Source organism: Sorghum bicolor, chromosome 1, assembly GCF_000003195.3.
Source record: "Sorghum bicolor cultivar BTx623 chromosome 1, Sorghum_bicolor_NCBIv3, whole genome shotgun sequence".
Lineage (NCBI taxonomy): Eukaryota > Viridiplantae > Streptophyta > Magnoliopsida > Poales > Poaceae > Sorghum > Sorghum bicolor.
In genome coordinates, this window is record NC_012870.2 from 55,478,748 (window position 1) to 55,488,690 (window position 9,943).

Genomic DNA, 9,943 nt, shown 5'->3' on the forward strand with positions numbered 1-9,943 from the left:
GTAGAGGTAAGGGACTGAACATCATCTCCAAAGGCTGGTTGAGGAAGAAGTTTATGGAGCATTTGGGTTTTCTAGTGAAGGAGAAAAGCTGTGGAAATGAGTCCTTCGCTGATTGCTCCATCCAAAAATCTGACCAAAGGAGGACTGAGTTCCCTTTATTTGGTGAGCATATAGAGATGCTTTGCAAAATTGGGAAGAGTTTCATAATGTCTTTCCACCAGGGGGAGCCGACAGGGCTTCTGGCATGAGGAGGAATGGACTCATTTGCATACAGTTTGCTCCATGTAAGCTTGACCCAGGGTAGATCTTCTCTGTTATAGAATTTATCTAAGAATTTTAATAGCAGGGCCTCATTTTGTCTCTGAATGTCAATGATACCCAGCCCTCCTTGATCTTTAGGTTTGCAAGCAGTCTCCCACGCTACAAGGCATTTTCCTTTTCTATTTATATCTCTTTTGTCCCAAAGGCAATGCTTTCTGTAGATATCGATTTGCTTGATAATTCCTGGTGGTAGCTTTAGGGTACACATATAAAAAGTTGGTAAGGCTGAGAAAACAGAATTCACCAATATAAGTCTGCCATTGTAGGACAGGAGTTTGCTGATGCCTGTGAGCCTTCTTTCCATTTTGGTGATGAGGGGGGCAAATTCAGAGATAGTAGGCTTTGTCGTTCCAAGTGGCAGTCCAAGATAGGTGAATGGCATTTCTCCAACCTGGCAGCCAAAGGTATTTGCTAGGTGGGTGACTCTCTCTAGACTCATATTGATTGGCACCATGAAGGATTTGGCAAAGTTAACACGCAGACCAGTCGAATCAGCGAAAGATCTTAGCAATCCTTTCAGACAGAAGAGAGTTCTGGCGTCACCAGGGAGGATAAGGAGAGTATCATCAGCGTATTGGACAATAGGGTAATCTTCTTAGAAGCTATCACTGAGGGGATGCTTTATGATTCCAGTTTGCCAAGCCTTGTTTATGATGGACTGGAGCAAGTCGGCTGCTAGGACAAACAGAAGGGGAGAGAGGGGGTCTCCTTGTCTTACTCCCCTTTTGCACTTAAAGCTCTTTCCTGGTATACCATTTAGGAGAACAGCAGAGTTGGCAGTACTTAGGAGGTTCTGTATCCAACTTACCCATTTCTCAGAAAATCCTTTGTGCTTTAGGATTTCTAGAATAGCCTGGTGCTCTATCCTGTCAAAGGCCTTTTCGAAGTCTAATTTTAGGATGATAATCTCCTTTTTCGAGTGATGGCAAAGATGGAGGAATTGAAAGGACCAAGCAAGGCAGTCTTGAATGGTTCTTCCTTTGATGAAACCATACTGATTAGTGTGAACAAGTTGCAGTATCTTTGATTGTAGCCTAGAGGAAAGGATCTTTGTGATGCATTTCAGAGAGTAGTTTAGAAGGGAAATCGGCCTATAATCATTGACAGTTTCAGGATTGTCCTTTTTTGGAATGAGCACAATGAGTGATGTGTTGATACTGCTTATGTCTGTGTTCAGGTTGCAGAAATCCCTCATTGTCCTAGTGAAGTCATCTTTGATTATACTCCAGCATTTCTTGATGAAACACCCATTGAAACCATCAGGCCCTGGGGCATGATTATTGGGTAGATCTTTAATGACCCTGTCCATCTCTTCACTAGTAAAATCAACATCCAGGTATGTCAGATCGTGTTCTTGATATTAACTGGTGAAACGATATCATGTGTTTCTGGATCATATTGCTAAATGACATAAAATTGGGCTCGACCGAGTACTTTTACTAAGAGGTGCTAAAACGCATTGCGCAAGCAGGAGCCATGGTGACATTTAACAAAGAACCACAACATATACAAGACATATACCATACCATGACGATATAAAATTATGTGAAGGGCCAGGGAGAGAAAGGCTCACACCTCCAGGGTTTCACCACTGCACAGAGGCCAATAATATCCACTTAGGGCTTGTTTGTAATGAAGGAGTCCAAAACATAGAAATAGAGAAAAACATAGGAATAAGCCCAAATGAAAAGTGAAAAACTACAAGATTCCAAAACATAGAAATATGTAACTATAGGTTGTTTAGATTGCAAGAATCTAAAACATAGCAATCATGAGACATAGGCTAAAAAAACTTATTACATTCAAATTAACAAGAACAAGAGATTAAAGACGGCATTTATACCCTAAAAACAAGAAAAATATTCTCTCTCTTGTGAGACCCTTACACGTGGGCCCTAGAGTAAGGTTTCTACTCAGCGCCACAAATCCTCCTTATCCACACACACAGATGCACCTTCACCCTCTTCTCTCTAATGCTCATTAAAACAAACCTCACATGCTCGTGAGTCGTGACCCTGAATCAGCAAGGCACACAACAACATAAATTTTAGTGCAGCTAGTGCTTGAACATCCGGACGCCCTCCTCTGCCCGCCGCCACCTCGTACCCCCTCCCCCCTTGAGTGTCGACTACCTCGTCGGCTGCCCACCCCACCGTTGCTTCCCACTCTTTCCTAATCCTAATCCATGGGGCGACTTACCTCCTCCTTCCTGCACGGTGAAAGGTCCTAATATGGCTAGAGGGGGGTGAATAGCCTATTTAAAAATTCTACAAACTCACTAGAGCAAGAGGTTAGTAAATAACAAAGCGTAGCTTTTTGCTCTAGCTCTAATGGGGTGTTTGCAAGTCACCTATCCAACAATTCTAGTTGATATGATCACTAGGCACACAAGAGCTATGTCACTGCTTACACTAGAGAGCTATCTAAAGTTTCTATGCAAGTAAGTAAACTACTCTAGTTTGCGGGAATGTAAGAGAGATGGTTTGATCTTTATTCCGCCGCGTAGAGGGGACGAACCAATCAATAATATGAAGTCCAATCACCGGGAGAAATCCAATGAACAATCATAATGGAGACACACAATTTTCTCCCGAGGTTCACGTGCTTGCCGGCACGCTACGTCCCTGTTGTGTCGACCAACACTTGGTGGTTCGGCGGCTAAGAGGTGTAGCATGAACCTCGTCCTCACTAGGACACCGCAAGAACCGACCCACAAGTGAGGTAACTCAATGACACGAGCAATCCACTAGAGTTACCTTTCGGCTCTCCGTCGGAGAAGGTAGAAGACCCCTCACAATCACCCGGAGATGGCCACGAACAATCACCAACTCGTGCCAAAGCTCCTCCGCTGCTCTAAGTCGTCTAGGTGGCGGCAACCACCAAGAGTAACAAGAAAACCGCAGTCAAATCGATCCCCAAGTGCCACTAGATGCAATCACTCAAGCAAATGCACTTAGAATCACTCCCAATCTCACAAAGATGAATAATCTATGAAGGAGATGAGTGAGAGGTGTTTGCTTAGGCTCACAAGGATGTCAAGTATGCTAGAATGCCAAGAGAGTGAGCCCCAAGCCGGCCAACACGTATTTATAGGCCCCTCAAACAAATAGAGCCGTTGGCTCTTTCACTGTGCTAAAATCGGGGTCACCGAACGCTAAGCGGGAGGCACCGGACGCTTAACCCCTGCGTCCGGTGCTCTAGAAACAGCCACGTGTTGCCCTTTCTACTTTCGTGCGTCGATCTCTAACAGTCACCTACAGAGCACCGAACGCGATTAAGTTGGCACCAGACGCGTCCGGTGCACACTGGTCTTATACATAGAGAGGTCTGCAAACTCGCGGGGTCACCGGACCCACACCACCGGACGCGCTCCTGAGCGTCCGGTCCCTTACCCAGAGAGCACCACAAAACGCGCGAACACCGGACGCGCACCACTGGATGCTCAAACAGGGTCAAGCCCGCGTCTGGTGCCTGACGTCCGATGCCTAACCCTAGCTGAGCCAGGCACTGACAGCACACTGGACGCACAGACACAGCGTTTGGTGCCTCCGCGGCTAGCGTCCGGTGAGTGTTTCTCAGCGAGAAACACTCCCATGACTTCTCCAAATTTCCCACCGGCGCAATAGAAAATAAGCACTTCATTTTCTCAAAAAGTGTCGAACCCAACCCCTCTCTACCCTTCAATCTCCACCTCCTTCTCAAAGCGTGCTAACACCACCAAGTGTGTACCAACAAGTGCACGTGTGTTAGCATTTTTACAATCATTTTTCTTTGAAGGAGTTAAGTTAGCTCACTAGGTTCTAAATGCATGCACATGAACAATGACACCTAGTGGCACTTGATAACCACTTAGCCAAAGAATTCACCTCTTTACAGTACGGCTATCTATCCTAAATGTGATCACACCTCTATGGTGTCTTGATCACCAAAACTAAAACCCTAAGCAACACCTTTGCCTTGATCTCCATTGGGTTTTGTTTTTCTCTTTCTTCTTTTCCAAGTTGAGCACTTGATCATCTTGTGGTCATCACCATTATCACCATGATCATCTCTTGCTCCATCACTTGGCATGTACCAACCTCATTAAGTCTACACACACTTAGCATAGAGGTTAGTACTATGTTTCATCAATTATCCAAAACCAAACTAGGGCTTTCACCCGGCGCCACCTCAGACGCCACCCTAGCTGCCGGCAACTTCACCGGCGATCTCATTGCGGGGGCACCCACCCCTATCGTCTCTTCTCCACCCTTCCCTAACCATAATTTGCCAGCGACCTAAGCTTTCTGTCGCCCTCACCGCCGGCAATGCCCACCAATTGTGTGGCCCCACTTGTTCGGCTACGCCTCCACTACTGATTAAACTATCTCCACCACCTATCCGCCCCCTAGATCCCTTCCTTTCTAAAGCCGCCGGGTATATTGGTGGTGGTGGTGGCGGCGGCGCACAAAGGCCCGCACTAGCGCGTTTTGCAGTCGTGTCTGGAGGAACGTACAACCACGTATCATTATCGTAGATATTTATTCCTTCTTTGCTTTCTACATTATGTTCTTGCTTTCTCTCTCTTTCTAATAGATATGGAGTTCGATTTCTGAATTAGCTCAAAATTTTTGGTCGGCACTTGCTCAAGTGGAAGCTACATTTCATTTTCCTTATATAATTCTTTAATTTCCTCTTCCTACTCACTGTTGTGATGAAGAACAACATAAACATGATTAGCACATGCACGTGGGAGCAAACGTTGGAGGAAAAGTTCTTCCCTTGTGGCCTGGAGTGGATTTTTCCTTTTCCTCCAAAAGGACAACTCCCATTGCCTTTCCGAAAAGTTTCTTTCTCATTTCTTTGTTCCAAACGCGTTCATTGCTTTCCTTTCCTTAGGAGTGGAAACCTTCATTTTTCCTCAAATCTTTCTCTATTCCAAATAGCCCTTATCTAAAGGCATACTCCCTCTGTTTTGTAATATAGGGCGTCCTAAAAAAATTAAAACAACTTAAGGGAATACTCAAATGACGCATAAACCCATAGATTATTCCAATTATAGAGTTTCTTTTGAAATCATGACTTCCTTTTTTAACAAACTTTGCCAAATCGAAACATAATGCCTTGTATTTCAATACAAATTTAGTAGTTAGAGCATCTCCAACAGTTTGACATTTTTTGTTTGCCATTTGTTATAGTTTGCCAACTCCTAAAACGATATGGCAAGTGAAAAAAAGGGCATCTCCAAGTGTTTGGCATAATTGACTTGGTAAAAACTAAAATTGTGGACCCAACCGTATTTGCCGCGACTTTTCTTCCGCGCCATATCTGGTCCCGCGATTTTGGTCACACACGTTTCTTCTTCGCGGCATTATCTCGTCACCGCGCCGCCAGTTCGCGAGCATCCAGGTCGCTGCCATTTCCTGGTACCTGTATCCGAGACGCTGCAGGTCGTCATCGAGGGCTTCCTGCCATAGAGTCCTTCCTGTCATAGAGTTCTTCATCCTGCTATCGTGGACTGCAGGTCGTCAACAATCTCCAAGGTTCGTCACTGAAAGGATCAAGATGCCCAAGAGGGGGGGTGAATTGGGCTTCGCTAAAAATTTAAGCAACCTATAAGCTCCAATTCAACCCCTGAAAGGTCCTAGTTTGGTTTTGGTAATTGAGTGACAACTTAGGTGGACTAATAGTGTTTATGTGAGATACACAGGAGATTAGTCCACAGGTGATGATGTGATGATGGAGGAGCTCATTGCACATGAGACATGACATGGAGTCATGTGACCAAGGTGGAGAAGATCAAGATGAGGCTTGGCTTGATGGACCGGTTGCAATAGTGAAGGGCAAGTCGGAGGCTTTGAAGCGAGGAACCGCGTGTGACGGTGAAGCTTGAGCAAGACTTGGCACCGATGGACCGAGGCAACGGTGAAGAGCAAGTGAGGTCAAGATCGATGAACCAATACGGTCACGTGATGATATGAAGTGGATCATATCATTTGGTGGTTCGTTGGTGCATGTGTTGCATCAACATTGGAGGAGATGGAATGGAAAGCGCAAGGCAAAGGTATAACCTAGGGCTTTTCCATTTCACCGGTCATAGGTGTGTAGAGAAGTTTATGACCGGATTTAGGATAGATGGCCGTACTATCAAGAGGGGCAAACTTGTTTGCATATCGGTCATCTAGTGCCACTTGAGCGATCTAACTTTGCATACGTGTTAGGATCGAGTGGCGTGGCAAGTTGAGAGGCTAACTCCTTTGGAAAATTGTTTGTGAAAATGCTAACACACGTGCACGCTTGTTGGTACACACTTTGTGGTGTTGGCACACTTTGAGAAGGAGGTGGAGTTTGAAGGGTCGCTTTTGAGAAAATTAAGTGCATATTTTCTATTACGCCGGTGGGAAGTTTGGAGAAGTCGCGGGAGTGTTTCTCAGTGAGAAACACTCACCGGACGCTCTGTGCGGAGGCACCGGACGCTGGCCTTTAGCGTCCGGTGTGCTGTCAGGTGCAGCAGAGTGCACCGGACGCACCGGAGAGAGTCCGGTGCTCAGCGTCCGGTGTGCGAGCGGTTTGGCGACCCTCTCTGCGCACGAGTCCGGTGAGCACCGGACCGTCTGGTGCCCAGCGTCCGGTGAGGTCGCGAGTTTGACACCCTCTCTGCGCACAAGTCCGGTGAGCACCAGACCGTCCGGTGTGGACTTGCAGAGCGTCCGGTGGTGCTGTGCAGGCGCGCGTGCGCAGTAGCCGTTGGCGGCAACGGTCGAGTTCAAACGGCTAGTGACACGTGGCCGATGCCTGAGCACCGAACGCTGGGAGTTGAGCGTCCGGTGGCTCCCTGTGAGCGTCCGGTGCCCACGTGTTTTGCCCAGTGAAGGGCAACGGCTAGTTTAGCCCTTGGGGCTATAAATAGAAGTGGTGGCCGGCCTTGGCTGGTGCTGAGCACCCTTGGGACTTAGTGTCCATGCTTGGGGAGTGCTAGGAAAGCCTCTAACTCACATATGCTTGATAGTGATCATCCGATTGTGTGAGTGAGCGATTCTAGTGCGTTGCATTGAGAGATTGCTTCGAGTGGCACTAGGTGTTCGTGTTGCAAGCCGGTGGTGCTTGTTACTCTTGGAGGTTGCCACCTCCTAGACGGCTTGGTGGCTTGTGACTCCGTCGAAGCACACAAGGAGATTGTGCGGTGCTCCGGAGAAGAGATTGTGAGGGGTACGGTGCTCACCCCGCGGGGATCGCGAAGAGCAACTCTATTGGATCGTGTGTGTCATTGAGCTACCTCACTTGTGGGTAGGTTCTTGCGGTGTCCTAGTGGGGACGAGGTTCGTGTAACACCTCTTAGCCGCCGAACCACCAAGTGTTGGTCGACACAACGGGGACGTAGCTTGGTGGCAACCAAGTGAACCTCGGGAGAAAATCATCGTGTCAACATTGTTCTTCCCATTGGTTTGCAAGTCCCTAACACAAGCTTGTTGTTACATTCATATACCTGTGCTTGTGTAGTTGCTCTTGTAATTAGTTAGCTTGTGTAGCTTGCTAGTTACCTTCTTGCTTGTGTAGCTAGAAGTAGTTCCCTTGCGTGACTAATTTGGTTTGTGTAACCTTGTTAGTCACATTGCTTAGTTTGTGTAGCTAAGTAAGTTGCGCTCTCTAATTTGGCATTAGTTGCCTTGTTATTGAGCTTGCTAGTGAGCTTAGGCTTTGTGCGCTTTGCCTCACTAGTTTGTGTAGGAGCTCCCCCGGTTTGCAAAGTACTAGTGGCATAGGTTTGTGTGACCTTGCACCTAGAATTGGTTAGGTGAGCTCTCGCTAAGGTAGCACCTTGCTTGCTTGTTTAGGATCTTTTCAAGGTGCTAGAGAACTTAGATAGAGGGGTGTAGTCTTGGCTAGACCGATAGTTTTAATTCCGCATTTGTTTCGGTTAGCCGGTGCGATAAGTTTTAGAAAGGACTATTCACCCCCCTCTAGTCCGCCATCTCGACCCTTCAACCCCTTGTGCCTAAAGTGACCTAGAGAGCTACCGGATAAAAGTTTTGCAGTCTAGTTCCAATCCTATTCTAGCAAGGCAAGTCTAAGAATGTAAAAGCATAAAGCAAATGCTAGAATGTAAAGGAGTAGTGGAAGAAGGTGCTCGGTGATGTTTTGCCGAGGTATCGGAGAGTCGCCACTCTCCACTAGTTCTCGTTGGAGCACCCGCGCAAGGGTCTTGCTCCCCCTTGGTCCGCGCAAGGACCAAGTGCTCTCCACAAGAACTCCGGGCGGTCTTCGTGCCTCCAATCACCACTGAACCGTCTAGGTGATGGCGATCACCAAGAGTAACAAGCAAAGAACTCTCACTTGACCCAAACAAGGCCCTAGAGAGTGGTGGATGCACACTTGACTCTTAGAATTCACTAGAGAAGGATTCTCTCAAGAAATCACACAAATCTCAATCCTCTCTAGTCTCTTGCTAGTCTCTTGCTCCACAACAAGCTTCTCTGATGTTCAAATGGGCAAGAGACTTCTCATGGACGATGTGAAGGAGTATAAATACTCCCCATGAAGTCCAAAGGTCAGCTAATCGTTTTCCACTGAAAACGGGGTCACCGGACGCTGTTAATGTTGCACCGGACGCTCTGCACCGAGCGTCCGGTGCTCCACAACGGCTAACTGTACCTGCGTCTGACAGGTCACCGGACGCTAACTCTTAGCGTCCGGTGGCACCGTCCGGTGCGCCGGGGAGTTTTACAAACTCCCTGAGTATGGGACCGGACGCTACCCGGTGCGTCCGGTGCTTAGGGGAAGATTACAACCTCCCTAGGTGTGGGACCGGACGCTGCCTGATGAGTCTGGTGCCAGCGTCGGTGCCTAACCCTAAGGCAGCCGAACTCTCAATAGCTAAGGACCTCACCGGACACACTCACAGAGCTTCCGGTGCAGCGTCCGGTGCCCCCTTGGGCACCCTAACTTCGTCGAAATGCGATCGCTCCAAAACGAAGTTGGTTCCTCTCGATCTAAGGACTATCTCTGAGCTGCCTTGTGCTAGGTTTACCAAGTGTGCACCACACCTAAACCTAAAGCCTTGCCTAAGTCAAGCTACTAGATCAAAACCCCTCTTAATAGTACGGTCAAAGGAAAGCAAAGTCTTAAACTACTCTAAGTGTCCTTCTTCACCATATGACACTTAGACCTAGTCTAGTCTTGACGATGTCCATCCATCCTTTGAAAACCGAAACGATTTCCACTATTAAATAGGCATGTACGTCCCTGTCCATCGAGTACCTATTACCATGACCTTACCTATGACTTTGCCTCTACAAAACACACGTTAGTCATAGTAACCAACTATTATCATTAATCACCGAAATCACTAGGGGCCTAGATGCTCTTTCAATCTCCCCCTTTTTGGTGATTGATGACAATAACCTCTAGTATGAAAAGAGTTGAGGTTTTCAAATGACTTGGTTTCAATAAGCATGATACAAAAAGAACAAAGGGATTAGGCATGCTTATCTCAACCAAGTCTACCATCCTGCATCAAATATATGAGATGTGTACAACATGATATAAACAAACATGGCTCATAAGTACAACGGAGTAAAACGCGGAAGCAAAAGTAATATGAGCCAAAGAACATGACATAAAGATATCACAAATAAACATAAGT